This window comes from Megalobrama amblycephala, linkage group LG11, assembly GCF_018812025.1.
Source record: "Megalobrama amblycephala isolate DHTTF-2021 linkage group LG11, ASM1881202v1, whole genome shotgun sequence".
NCBI classification, from domain to species: domain Eukaryota; kingdom Metazoa; phylum Chordata; class Actinopteri; order Cypriniformes; family Xenocyprididae; genus Megalobrama; species Megalobrama amblycephala.
In genome coordinates, this window is record NC_063054.1 from 9,625,512 (window position 1) to 9,641,289 (window position 15,778).

The 15,778-nt window shown below is 40.6% G+C and overlaps 1 protein-coding gene across 1 annotated transcript in view; it reads left to right on the forward strand.

The window, feature by feature from the left end:
* Nucleotides 1–15,778, forward strand: part of dab1a (DAB adaptor protein 1a) — a 582,896-nt gene that overhangs the window by 272,697 nt on the left and 294,421 nt on the right.

Genomic DNA, 15,778 nt, shown 5'->3' on the forward strand with positions numbered 1-15,778 from the left:
ACATACCAAACCCAGGTACGTACCGAACCATCATTTTTGTGTACCGCTACACCGCTATTGATTGGACTGAAAGTGCGTATAGCCTATGTCATGCAACAGAGGACACAGTTCCACATCTATAAGAGCAAAGTTTGATCAGTAGATATCTGTAGATGTAATAACAGGATTATGATACACAAACTCATCAATTCATCCATAAAGAAGAGGATTGTAATTTGTAAGATGATAACCTATGGGAAACACAAGCTGGTGAAAAACCACAAAGGGGACTTTCCCTGGCACCACACATGCATGAAAATATAATTAAGACATCTTTAAGCATTTGTGTTACGTATCTTTGTGCATGTCTAGAGCAGGATCTTGGGTATATCTTAGAAAAATGTACCAACCAAGAAACTGTTTACCTTTGCCCTATGGATACCCCCCACTCCCTCTCCCTGAGTTTGCCGCAGGGCTTTGTACTCGCGTAACACCGCAGCATTGTGCTCAGAGACAGCAAACTGGGCTAAAAGAGCATTCCTGACTTGAGACAAAACTGTGATTTGTTAGCTCGTCTCAGGCAGGTCATTTCTGCGAGGGGTACGAGACTCCGGCACACTTTGTGTGTGTGTGTGTGTAATGTGTGTATGTGTGTGTGACAGGCAGCTTGGAGTTTAATAGTGACACTTGCACTAAAACACAGAACTTGCCTGAAGCACAGCCTGCAGCTACATGCCACGGTCGCACTGCACGCACACACACGCACACACAGTCTATTCTTATCCAGCCTCACGTAGACACTGTAAATGCGTTGAGACAGTACAGTGCATTGTCATACTCCACCTGCCCACAGCAAAAAAGTGTTCTGCTATTGTTTTGTAACTGATCAGGACTGGCAAGATACAAGACCAGGTTAGAGAGAGTGAGAGAGAGCAATGCAGTGTGATGCCAGCGCTAGAGAGCGTGTATCTGTATGTGTGTGTGTGTGTGGGTGTGGGTGGTTGGATGGGTAGGTGGGTGTCTGTGAATAATTGATGTTGTGAGAGTTGTGTTGTGTTGCTGTGGAGTCTCTGTCACTCAGTGCTGTCAACAGCTCTGAATCAAAACAGACGCCAACCTGACAACTTCCTCTAGGGTCTCCCCTTCTGCCACACTGTACACTCACGAGAGAGTCAGAGATACAGCAGCAACTGTAACAGAATGAGACTGCACTCTTTCAGATATTAAAATCACTGCTGTACTTGCTCTGTCTGTTTGATTATGTACCTCGGTGAGGTTTTTTTTTTTTTTTTTTCGCCTCGGGACCTGATATACACCCTCTTTCAACTGACTACTGCAGGATCCTGAGGTGGCCATGAAATTGGCCAAAGAAATTCTGGTTTCTGGATTCAGTGTTTAGAACAGTTCAAACTTAAGTCTTTGCCCTTACATTTAAATGGCTGTCAGATCCACCCATCCATCCATCCATCCATCCATCCATCCATCCATCCATCCATCCATCCATCCATCATATCACTATCTCCATCCATCCATTCTATCACTTTCCATCCATCCATCCATCCATCATATCACTATTTACATCCATCCATGCATCCATCCTATCACTATTTCCATACATACATCCATCATCCATCCATCATATTACTATTTACATCCATCTGTTCTATCACTATTTACATCCATCCATTCATCCATCCATCCATCCATCCATCCATCCATCCATCCATCCAATCACTATTTCCATCCTTCCATCATATCACTATTTCTATCCATCCAATCACTATTTCCATCCTTCCATCATATCACTATTTTCATCCATCCATCCATCCTTCCATCCATCCAATCCCTATTTCCATACATCCATCATTTCACTATTTCCATCCATCCATCCATCCATCCATCCATCCATCCATCCATCCATCCAATCACTATTTCCATCCATCCATCATTTCACAATTTCATCCATCCAATCACTATTTCCATCCATCCATCCATCCATCCATCCATCCATCCATCCATCCATCATCCACCCATCCAATCACTATTTCCATCCATCCATCATTTCACTATTTCCATCCATCCATCCATCCATCCATCCATCCATCCATCCATCCATCCATCCATCCATCCTATCACTATTTCCATCAATCAATCATCCATCCATCATATCACTATTTCCATCCATCCATCACTATTTTCATCCATCCATCCATCCATCCATTATATCACTATCTCCATCCATCCATCCATCATCCATCCATCCATCCAATCACTATTTCCATCCATCCACCCACCATATCACTATTTCTATCCATCCATCCATCCATCCATCCATCCATCCATCCATCCATCCATCCATCCATCCATCCATTATATCACTATTTCCATTCATCCATCCAATCACTATTTCCATCCATCCATCAATCACATCACAATTTCCATCCATCCATCCATCCGCCTGTATTTTGAGCAGATCCAAAATCACCTACCCTGAATGAGCTCATATGTGCCTATAGTTCTGTGGTGACCCAGTGAACAGAAGTCTTTCAGTATGTAGCGACACATCCCTGACCACACACCACACTAGGGCTGGACGATTAATCGAAACCGGAATTCAGAATCTCCAACCGACGTAATTTTCCCCCTGTCGGTTATTTCGGTTTTTTAATCCTGTTAATACTTCCCCCTTAAAAACATAGTACCGCGTGTGTAGCCACGTGACTCCGCCCCGTCCAACACGCAGGTGAACGCAGAGTCAACACACGGAGACGGCGCGCGAATGGTAACCCTTGCGTCTTCACTAAACTGTGTCAGTTGTATGTGTTTTAAGGTTTGCCAGTTTGGACATTCAAGCTATTTTAGACAATCGGATGTGTATTATTATATCGAGCTACCGTGCTCGCGCAGCTGCATTGTGGCACAAACACTCATACAAAAAGACGCAAAACGTGAAGATCGCACGCACACAGAGGAACGCAGAAACTAGTTGTCAGTGCTGTCCTGTAATTTATCACTAAAGTAGTTTAGAAACTCAAAACTTATTATAGCATATATTTTTCTTATTTTGAAGAAATTATTTACAACACACAGCTTCACAATGAATAAAGAGACATTATGACTAATTCACACACGCAATCGCTCTCATTATGTACTGGTACTGTGCTAATTTATCTTTATTTGATTTACAATGAGCAGAAATCTGTAAGAAATGTTACGAACCATAGTTAAAATAGCTGCTGAAAGTGAGCTGTTATGTCAGATCACTCTTTCAATAGGAAAAAATATCCCACTTTTAGCATATTTACAGTACAAACCTTGTCAGTGAACTATGAGGGCAAAAAACAAAACAAAACAAAATAATCGTTCATTAATCGTAATTGAGGTAAAATGTTCAATTAATCGAGGTTTTGATTTTAGGCCATAATCGTCCAGCCCTACACCACACTCATATTTTATTCATGGCATTTCCACTGACAATGCAGTTGTTTGTTGCACAAGACCTGACAAGTCCGACATTGATATAGAAAAGCATTTGTGTGAACGTGTGATTGATTGATATATGAAGGTTTGAGTGGCACTGAAAGATCACCTAGATCATGTAGATCATAAATTGCTTTTTCTCTCTGTCACACTCATGGAAAAAACCTTGTCACATCTGGTTCTAATAATGGACCGAGGAGACTTCAAAACAGAAATGTGTAAGTGATTAAAGAGATGCTTCAAAAAAAAAAAAAAAAAAGTGTGTGTGTGTGAGAGAGAGATCAGACAGACCGATGGATTGATCCGTCTGTCCTATGGTGTCTCTGGCACTCACCCGAGTCGAATACAATTGATCACGGGGAAGGGACAAAGAGACGAAGAGAGGAGAAAAAGACAAATCATTTTTGCAGGCATGCTTACACCAACTGCCTCTGCTGGGCTGATTTCTATTCCACTGGCACAGACTCTCCAAGAATGTTATTGTGTTTCTGTCAGAGGTGCTTCAAGCTGATGGGCCGCCATGCCCGCTTGAAAAAGGCAATTTCACATCTGGAGTGGGAATCTTCTCCCATTGACAAAGACACAGCGACTCGCCCCCTTGTGTGTCATGCTTCTCATCACAATAAAATACAGGAATCAAACCAGCAGGATCACAAAGTCTAATCAGCTATTGAGTGGCTATGCTGTCTGGCCTTATTAATCAACACAAACCATACTGACCTTTTCAAACAATGTGATGGGACTGTTGAGCTCACATATAATTACAAGCTCATCAAGAGATGAGTAAAGCCCAGCATGGCTATCACCGTGATTTTGCCAAGTAAGACACATTTTGTTGATCCTGGAACAACATTTCTGTCCGAAAATTTTGTCTTAATCCTATCCCTACCACTAAACCTAACCCCAGTGTTGGGGAATTGATAGGTGAATAACACTGATGTAGAAGCACCTAACCCTGGTTGTAAGCCTAAACTTGACATAATCTGTAAAATTGTCCCTCAAATCTGATTGGTTGATTGGACGATTGGTTGATATTTCACTCAACATATGAGATGTCATATGGAAGATACAGATTCCAATCTAACTTTGCTAAGCTCTGATTACCCCACCCCATCTACCGATCAGGGTTATTATCGTTAACTAAAACTAAAACTAAAACCAAACTGCAAAAATAAAACAAACATAAAAAAATAAAATAATCTGTAGCTCCCTTCTGGCTCAGTTGTCATGTTTCAGCTGAGGAGTTTAAAGTCACCTCTGAGGATTCTGAATGAAATGGCAGTTAATCTGTCTAAGGTCTGTAGCTCATTCCACAGTAGACCTCAATAAGCCTGATGGATCACCACTGAGTTTCTCTCACTCGCTCCAGACTGCTAATTTGTTTGTTTCTAGGCTTAATCAAAAGTAGGTATCAATAACATTGACAGCCTTGTATGGTGTGAATGGAACACAGAGAAACTATGCTCCACCATCAGTTTCAATGATCTGTGATTATTGATACTTACCCTCAATAGAAGAGACAATCTTGTGTAAAGATGAATTGAGTATTTTTTGTGATGTTAATATCGATTCTCATATCCCAGCTAAATATGTAGTAGTAAATATGCAGACAGTTCTCTGTAAACCATTTGCAGGTTGATTTTTCAGAAGTGTAAACACTGTGTCTCTGTGGTGCTATCAAAACATTGATCTGTTTGTTGAGCATCACAACCAGCCTGACACAGCAAAATTGACTAATCCATTGTTTTAATATCCCAGGCATGCAAAACCAACTCCCATCTACTTGAATGGGGAAATACCAACATCATTCAATAGTGTGAGTTTGGGGTATGGGTGGTGGCTAGGGCATTGCTATGCAGTTGCTAGGTATTTCTAGGTGGTGGCTGGGGCATTGCTTTGTAGATGCTGAGGGGTTCTGAGTGATGTTAAGCACTTGCTATAGTTGCTAGGGTGTTCTGGTTAGAGGCTAGGATGTTGCTGTGAAGTTGCTAAAGGGTTCTGAGTAATAAGTGCTTCCTGCTCTGTTGTTAGGATGTACTATGCGGTGGTTAGGGTGTTGCTATGCATTTGCTAAGGGGTTCTGAGTAATAAGTGTTTGCTGGCCTGTTGCTAGGATGTTTTAGGTGGTGGTTAGGGTGCTGCTATGCTGTTGCTAAGGGATTCTGAGTAATAAGTGCTTGCTGGCCTGTTGCTAGGATGTTCTAGGTGGTGGCTAGGGTGTTGCTATGTAGTTGCTAAAGGGTATTCTGAGTAATAAGTGTTTGCTGGCCTGTTGCATGGATGTTATAGGTATTGGCAAGGGTGTTGCTATGCAGTTGCTAAGGGATTCTGAGTAATATGTGCTTGCTGGCCTGTTGTTAGGATGTACTATGTGGTGACTAGGGTGTTGCTATGCATTTCCTAAGGGGTTATGAGTAATAAGTGTTTGCTGGCCTGTTGCTAGGATGTTCCAGGTGGTGGCTAGGGTGTTGCTATGCAGTTGCTGAGGGATTCTGAGTAATAAGTGCTTGCTGGCCTGTTGCTAGGATGTTCTAGGTGGAAACTAGGGTGTTGCTATGGCATTCTGAATAATAAGTGCTTGCTGGTCTGTTACTAGGGTGTTCTGGATGGTGGCTAGGGTATTTCTATGCAGGTGCTAAAGGGTTCTAAATAATAAGTACTTGCTGGTTTGTTGCTAGGGTGTTCTAGGTGGTGGCTAGGGTGTTGCTATGCAGTTTCTAAAGGGTTCTGAGTAATAAATGCTTGCTGGCCTGTTGCTAGGATGTTCTAGGTGGTGGCTAGGGTGTTGCTATGCAGTTGCTAAAGGGTTCTAAATAATAAGTACTTGCTGGTTTGTTGCTAGGGTGTTCTAGGTGGTGGCTAGGGTGTTGCTATGCAGTTTCTAAGGGGTTCTGAGTAATAAATGCTTGCTGGCCTGTTGCTAGGATGTTCTGGGTGGTGGCTAGGGTGTTTCTATGCAGTTGCTAAAGGGTTCTAAATAATAAGTGCTTGCTGGTTTGTTGCTAGGGTGTTCTAGGTGGTGGCTAGGGTGGTGCTATGCAGTTTCTAAGGGGTTCTGAGTAATAAATGTTTGCTGGCCTGTTGCTAGGATGTTCTGGGTGGTGGCTAGGGTGTTTCTATGCAGTTGCTAAAGGGTTCTAAATAATAAGTGCTTGCTGGTTTGTTGCTAGGGTGTTCTAGGTGGTGGCTAGGGTGGTGCTATGCAGTTTCTAAGGGGTTCTGAGTAATAAATGCTTGCTGGCCTGTTGCTAGGGTGTTCTGGGTCGGTGGCTAGGGTGTTGCTATGCAGTTGCTGAAGGATTTGAAGTGAATATAAGCACTTGCTAAGTGTTGAGTGTTACAGTTCACACTGCAAATATATTTGCAACACCTCCTACTTAAATGGGGAAATACCGAAATATCAAAAACTGCCTACCAAACACACATTTACATATTTCAAATCAGCAACTAAATCTGACATGAACTCTCCTGCTCAAATAGTATTTAAAAAAAAGATTTCAGGTTGAGCCAGTCAATGTCCATATGCAGGCCTAAGCATGTGTCAAGACTTTGTTTCTAATGGGAACTGGAGCTTTTAATGGCAGCTGCAGTGATGCTAGGACAGTGTCTTAACTGGATGTTTTAATTAGAAGGCTGGACTTAATCCACTATATTGCACATTCTACTGTCTGTCATTCATAGTAATATGAGTGAAACACATTTGTATATATACAGTGTTAATAAGCACTTCCTATGAAGTTGCTAAGGTTTTGCTATTTGGTTGCTATGGTGTTCTGGATGGTTGATAAGTGGTTGCTTACTGCCTGACTTCAGCCCACCTGCAGGGTCTGATTGCATAGAAAAGTAATAGCACACCTCTGCTCAAAAAGCTGCATGATTTGAGGTATCAATCATGTCTTTAGCACACATAGTGCAGGGCGACTTGCACTGTAGAGGTATAATGCTTAATAATGCCACAGTGTGTATGTCAACTGAAAAAATTAAGCTTATTCACTGTCTGCACATTAAACTGGGATAAGAGAAAGAGTGAACAATTACACACTTCATCTTTTAGTTAATATTAAAGTTTTCAGTGTTATGGTTCCAAAGAAATAGATTAATATTTCTCATATAATAATCAATTGTTCTAACTCACCATGCAAAATTGTATTTTTAAAATACGGTGAAACTCATACACACATTCACAAACCCACACCACTTAGCTGCTTCACAGCTCTCAGACAGGAAAAGGAAATCGATGCGGGGAGAGCGAATCACTCAGCCCTCTCCGTGTCTCTCTCCCCAAACGAACAGCAGGACATAATAGCAAGTGACAGAAGTTAAGCGTCTCCAAAATCCAACACACATACCCTGACAAAAAGTACTAGCTCAAATAGTTCTGAGCAGTTCTGAAGCATATGTCTGTCTCCGGGCCAGATCACAAAGATGATAAGAGAGACAGACTGTATCCGAGAACGGGAGAGTCCAGCCGGCGGATTGCTTTTGGCGTGTTGTTCCGTGCGCACTTTTCCCTCGAGTCTTCTGTAACCTCTTCACGGCTTGTCACCAGCTAGGAAAAGAGGAGAGAGCAAACGGAAAAAAAGACTGAGAAGAGGAAAGAGAGAAACTGACATAAAGAAACAGCCTCCACAGCCAAAGTGGCACTAAACCAGAGCATTACAAAGAGTCATAACAAAGATGAGTGACTGTGAGGAAAAGATGTTTCTGAAGTTGTCAACGGGAGGAATGGATAAGAGACCCTGTTTTTACAGATTCTGGCTGTTTTTCTCTCTCTTTCTGTCTTGTAAACGAAACTGATGCTGTTTTTGGTAGTTTCGACATCTCTGAGAGTCTCTGTTGTGGCAGCGTGTGCTCTGTGAACGTATCTCTGTCAGTGTGTCAGTGTCCTGTCTCGGCTGTCTGAGGATCAGCCAGACAGGCCTCAAACTTCCAAAATGTTACAAAAAGATATACAGTATGCACTCCCGTTCAAAAGTTTGGGGTCTTTTTTAAATGTTTTTGGAAGAAGTTTCTTTTATTCAGCAAGCCTGCGTGGATTTGTTCATTTAAAATAACTGTTTTATATTTTAATATTTTAATAAATTAATATATTCAAGCATGTGATGGCAAAGCTGAATTTTCAGCAGACATTACTCCACTCTTCAGTGTCTCATGATGCTGATTTGGTGCTAAGTAAACATTATGCTGCCTTCACGATTTATCGGAATTATGGTATACGAGTTTCCATGTGTGCCCTCTCATGTCGTATTTACCACTGAGAAGTTTTGGGCATAATTTGGATACCCAAGTTCTTGAGTTGGGTGGGCCATAAACTTTAAACATGGCGGAGGGGAGAACGATTGCTGATGTGACTGGTATTTTGTATTATCCTGAAAAAAATTATATGATCAACTAGATGAGCAAAGTTCGTAGACAAACTTTAAGTTGGCTTGAAAAAGCCTAGTCAGAAAGTTTGGAGTAGTTTTAAAAGCTTGAAGTTTGAAGCTTTTCAGTTTGAAATAGTTTGAAAGTTTTAGTTTAGTAGTTTAAAAGCTAGCTAGCTAGATAGACCGATAGATAGATGGTTGCTAGGGTGTTGCTATTCGGTGGCTAGGATATTCAGGATGGTTGCTTAGGTGTTGCTATGTGGTTGCTAGGGTACTCTGGGTGGTTGCTAAGGTGTTGCTATGTGGTTGCTAAGGTACGCAGGGTGGTTGCTAGGGTGTTGCTGTGCGGTTTCTCGGGTACTCGGGATGCTTGTAAGTAAACATTATGCTGCCTTCACGAGTTATCAGGATTTATCGTAATATGAGTTTCCTAGTTAAAAATTGGACTTGAACACCCTCTCAAGTCGTATTTACCACTGGGAAGTTTTGGGGATAATTTTGATACCCAAGTTCTTGAGTTGGGTGGGCCATAATCTTTAAACATGGTGGAGGGGAGAACGATTGCTGATGTGACTGGTATTTTTTATTACCCTGAAAAAAATTATATGATCAACTAGATGAGCAAAGTTCGTAGACAAACTTTAAGTTGGCTTGAAAAAGCCTAGTCAGAAAGTTTGGAGTAGTTTTAAAAGCTTGAAGTTTGAAGTTTTTCAGTTTGAAATAGTTTGAAAGTTTTAGTTTAGTAGTTTAAAAGCTAGCTAGCTAGATAGACAGATAGATGGTTGCTAGGGTGTTGCTATTCGGTGGCTAGGATATTCAGGATGGTTGCTTAGGTGTTGCTATGTGGTTGCTAGGGTACTCTGGGTGGTTGCTAAGGTGTTGCTATGTGGTTGCTAAGGTACTCAGGGTGGTTGCTAGGGTGTTGCTATGCGGTTTCTCGGGTACTCGGGATGGTTGTAAGTAAACATTATGCTGCCTTCACGAGTTATCAAGATTTATCATGTTTCCTAGTTAAAAATTGGACTTAAACACCCTCTCAAGTCATATTTACCACTGGGAAGTTTTGGGGATAATTTTGATACCCAAGTTCCTGAGTTGGATGGGCCATAATCTCTAAACATGGCGGAGGGGAGAATGATTGCTGATGTGATTTTTTTTTTTTTTATTTTTTTTATTACACTGTAAAAAATTATATGATCAATAGGTTATGACAACGTTTGTTTTTACATTGCTTTAACTCATCCAAATAAGTTATGCAATTTTCAAGTTTTATAAGATTCAACTCATATTAAGTTAACTCAACTCATTGATTGTACTTAAAAATTTAGGACAGCAACTTTTTTTAGTGTAGTTTTTTCCACAACAGCTACAAAACCTTGACGTTAAAGTAGTGCATATTTACACATATGAATAACCATTTGCAGTGAAGTGTATGTTTTATACACAGCGAAAAAAGCCTAGATTTGAATGAAATTCCAGAATCGATCTAGATAGTGTGGTTAATGTTTATATGGTTGTCAATAAATGGAATGCTAAATATAATTTTGGCTTTAATACGATTTTCGCAGTAAATAGGCAAGAATAACCCTGGTGTCCTTGTTGAATAAATATTGAAAACGATTGTGCTGCTTAATATTTTTGTGACGCGTTTAGCATTTTTTTCAGAATTCTTTGCTGAATGGAAAGTTCAAATATCCTCACATATCTGAAATATATTTTTTATAGCATTGTTATTGTCTTTACTGTCACTTTTTATGCATCCTTTCACTGTAAAACATTTCAGCTGGTTAAACTAAGAAATGTAAGTTCACCTGCTGCCTTAAAAATGTGAGTTAACTCAACTCGAAGATAAGCTTTGTTTCAACTCAAAAATAGTCAAGACAACGCATTACTTTAAGTTAAAATTTAATTTTCTATTTGTGAGTTGAAACAAAGCTTATCTTCAAGTTGAGTTAACTTATGTTTAGTTGAGTTAACTCACATTTTTAAGGCAGCAAGTGAACTTACATTTCTAAGTTTAACCAGCTGAAAAAGTAAAATTAAATTCTGTTATTTTACTCTCCCTCATATTATTCCAAACCTGGATGCTGTTATTTTTGCTGACTCAGTGATTCAGTCTGGAGTTAACAGCTCACTGGAGGGGAAGATTATTAATGAATAATGTCTTTAGGTCTGTTCCTCACACAAAGCTGCCATGTGGCTTCAGAAGCCTTTGATTATAGACTGTGTCCCAAATTATTATGCAAGTGACATATCAGTAGGATTTCAGTAAAATATTTAAATTTTAGTTTTCCAAGTATATCTATGAGTCTGAGACAGGTTTGTTAAATAGTTTGCCAGGTCTTCTTAGGTAAATTGAAAATCTACTTAAAGAAATCATTCTACATTAATAAGCAAGTCACAGTTCTCATGCAATGGGTAGAAATATTGATCTTTCTGAAGATGAAAAGAAGTAGTGCAATGTCTTGCAAAAGGCGAGAAAACAACTAATATTTTGCTAAAACTGAATAGAGATTATCAAACTCTTAAAAGTGTTGTGAGTGAATTTAGAGCACAGAAGAACTCAGATAAAGGCTTATTAAGGAAAGTTTCTGTCAAAAAAAAAAATTACTTGTAGTAAAAGAGCAGCTATAAAGCTGCAGTTAGGCAGCAAACAGTATTTGAAGCTGCTAGAGTCCCAAGAACCTCTCCATGCAGGCTTGCAGTTGTGCATAAAGCTGCATTTCAGCCTTCCTAACCAAAGCTTTTTTTAAACAGAGGTTGTAGAATACATGAAGATTCATTTAAAAAAAAAAAAAAAAAAATGGATTTCTGGATGGCTGGTGAATGGCCACTTTGTTCCAACAAGACTGCAACATCAGCAAGGATGTGTCAGGTGATGATTTGGACTGGAATATCGGTGAGTGAGATGGAAGATTTCCTGCAAGATATGTCAACTTTATAACTGACCATTTTCTGCTGGTAGAAAAAGAAGGATTGTGCGTTCTTAAGTAAAACGATTTTCCTGCAGGACAACACACTATCCTGTGCTGCAAAAAAAACCAAAAAAAAAACCACAGCAATAAAACTGTTTGAAATGGTATTTCTACACCCACTGTAAATGTTTCTCTTTGTGAGCTTTAGTTAGGGTGGCTAAAATGTAGCTTTATGCACAACTGCCTGCATCGAGAGGTTCATGGGACTCCAGAGACACCAGCAGCTTAAAGGGTTAGTTCACCCACCCCAAGAAAAAAAAAAAAAAGAATTGCTGTCATTAATGTCTTTCCAAACCCGTAAGACTTTTGTTCATCTTCAGAACAGAAATTAAGATCTTTTTGATGAAATCTGAGAGCTTTCTGTCCCTCATAGACAGGTACGCAACTACCACTTTGATGCTTCATAAAGAGATCGTAAAACTAATCCATATGAATTGATTGGTTCAAATTTTCTGAAGAGACTCGATCACTTTATATGATGAACAGATTTTAATGCTGAATCTGCTTGACGCGCAAAAACAAACCATTTGCTGAAGCTCAAACGTGCTGCTTAATATGAGAATGAGCCTCATTGGTTCTAGAGGAAGCTCGAATGTGCTGCGTAACACGAGAATGAACCTCATTGGTTGCTGTGGAAGCTCAAACGTGCTGCGTAACATGAGAATGAACCTCACTGGTTCTTGCAGAAGCTCAAACGTGCTGCGTAACACGAGAATGAACCTCATTGGTTGCTGCGGAAGCTCAGACGTGCTGCGTAACATGAGAATGAACCTCATTGGTTCTTGCGGAAGCTCAGATGTGCTGCGTAACATGAGAATGAACCTCATTGGTTCTTGCAGAAGCTCAAACGTGCTGCGTAACACGAGAATGAACCTCATTGGTTGCTGCGGAAGCTCAGACGTGCTGCGTAACATGAGAATGAACCTCATTGGTTCTTGCGGAAGCTCAGATGTGCTGCGTAACACGAGAATGAACCCTATTGGTTCTTGCGGAAGCTCAAACGTGCTGCGTAACAGGAGAATTAATCTCATTGGTTCTTGCGGAAGCTTAAACGTGCTGCGTAACACGAGAATGAACCTCATTGGTTCTTGCGGAAGCTCAGATGTGCTGCGTAACACGAGAATGAACCTCATTGGTTCTTGCGGAAGCTCAGATGTGCTGCGTAACATGAGAATGAACCTCATTGGTTCTTGCAGAAGCTCAAACGTGCTGCGTAACACGAGAATGAAGCCTCATTGGTTGCTGCGGAAGCTCAGACGTGCTGCGTAACATGAGAATGAACCTCATTGGTTCTTGCGGAAGCTCAGATGTGCTGCGTAACACGAGAATGAACCCTATTGGTTCTTGCGGAAGCTCAAACGTGCTGCGTAACAGGAGAATTAATCTCATTGGTTCTTGCGGAAGCTTAAACGTGCTGCGTAACACGAGAATGAACCTCATTGGTTCTTGCGGAAGCTCAGATGTGCTGCGTAACATGAGAATGAATCTCATTGGTTCTTGAGGAAGCTCAAATGTGCTGCGTAACATGAGAATAAACCTCATTGGTTCCTGCAGAAGCTCAAACGTGCTGCGTAACATGAGAATAAACCTCATTGGTTCCTGCAGAAGCTCAAACGTGCTGCGTAACATGAGAATAAACCTCTTTGGTTCCTGCAGAAGCTCAAACATGCTGCGTAACACAAGAATGAACCTCATTGGTTCTTGCGGAAGCTCAAATGTGCTGCGTAACAGGAGAATGAATCTCATTGGTTCTTGAGGAAGCTCAAATGTGCTGCGTAACACGAGAATAAACCTCATTGGTTCCTGCAGAAGCTCAAACGTGCTGCGTAACACGAGAATGAACCTCATTGGTTCTTGCGGAAGCTCAAATGTGCTGCGTAACAGGAGAATGAATCTCATTGGTTCTTGCGGAAGCTTAAACGTGCTGCATAAGACAATAATTAACCTCATTGGTTCTCTTATGTCAAGCAAACATGTTTGAGCTTCTGTTTACCACAACTGATGTGTGAGGTGATGAAGGTCTATATGTTAATAAAAGCCTAAATTCAATCTGTTCATCATATTAAGCGATTGAGTCTCTTCAGAAAATCTGGGCTAAACCTCTCAATTCATTTGAATTAGTTTTACGATTACACTATTTAATGCTTTAAATCTTCAGAAAGATTGACCTTTCTCCTCATATTACATGAGAACTGTGACTTGCTTAATAATGTGGAACAACAGTCTTTCACCATGTCTACACCAGATGTGACAGTTGTCATGTCGCGTCGGGCCGCAACAGCTTGAGACAGTCTACACTTGATATGACAGAGTAAATGTTTCGAATCCATTTTCTTTTCATGTCAGAAGTAGCACAAGCACTTATATAACAGGGCATCAGTTTACTGTCGGGAATTTGTCGTGTAATGCTGCATCCAGTGTAGACAGCATCACTGATTATAATGGGTTCTATTTGCTTTTGTCATGTCTGGTGTAGACAGTGTTTAAGTAGGTTTTTCTGGCAAACCATTCAACAAATGTGCCTGTGATAAATAAAACAAAGACTTTCTTTGAAAACTAAAATCTAAATGTTTATTTTACTGAAATCCTACTGATATGTAATTTGCATAATAACTTGGAACACAGTGTATGACAAGGGAACATGTATTAAATGGGATCCATTTTGATTTCTGTCTTCAAGTAGATGAGGGACCACCTCAAAATCCAGTATACAAAATTGAGAACATAAATATTTTGTTAACATTTCCTCAAACACTGACTCTGGATTACTTCCAGGATTACAGAAACTAGGTGAGTGCATCTCCCCAAAGCTGCCAGCTCACTTCTTCATACTGAACTACTCTAATGAATTTCACTTATATAAGATGACTCTCATGAAAGTTTTATTCTCTGATGTTCTCTTGGGCAATTACTGCTGTAAGCAGCACTATAAGCTTCATATTTCATTTTGTGAAGTTGAAAAGTATGTAACGTTCCCTCCCCAAATCAGGACAGTGTTTTCATGCAGTATACATAATTTTACACATCAAAACTGACTGACTCGAACACGTCTGCATTTACCAGCACATGTGACAGTCAAATCGTCTCCATTTGTCTCTGTCCAGAAAGTGCCAGGCTCACCATGGGTGCTTAGTATGCTTACATAGAAATAAAAATATAGATTGTTATGTTCCAAATTGGACATTGGCATGGAAGCACACAGTTAGATGGTGATGGATGTTCTGTCTATACAGTATCCAGCTGATTTCGGACACTCTGCATGTATTAAAATGTCTGTCCACATATGAATATATGTACACTTTTGCCATGCACAGATGAATTATGAAAGAAACTCTTGCTCCTCTGCCCCTCCTCCCTTGATAAGTCCATTATTGGCACTTGGCTGCGGCAAATTCACTAACGTGGGCCCGACTTCAAACCATTAATCAGGACTTCAACGCTTAGCGCACCGTAAAAAGGTTATTTGTGTAATAGATAAAAGGGTGAAATGAATTAGCAAGACGGAAGGCAAAGCTCTCTCTTTCTGCATGGCTTTCTCGCTCGGTCTTTCTCCCAAGCGGCAGTGTGAAAGGCTGACCCTGTGCCCACCACCATATAGCACTTTACTTTCACGGGCGCCTGGCTGTATCTCATAGGAGCGCTAATGACAGTCTCAAACATAACCTGTGTGTACTCCTCTGAATTCACCTCACTGCCACTTCGCAACAAACGCTCTGGGTTTCCACATTTTTCTGTGCACTCCGTCTCTCTCATGTTCAGCAATGAGATTTGCTCTGATTTGCTCTGATCTGTACAGCAAGGAGTGAAGAATGAATAGTTAGCATTTGATGATCTCTCGCCAGAGAATATGGGTGCCGGCGTGTGATTAATCGAGGGTCTTTGGAATGCAAATTCAGATCAGCTGTGGTTTTGTGATTGGCAATGGCACCACATTGACTTCCTTTTTGTCACCCGTGTAAGTGCACTGGGTCATGTCAC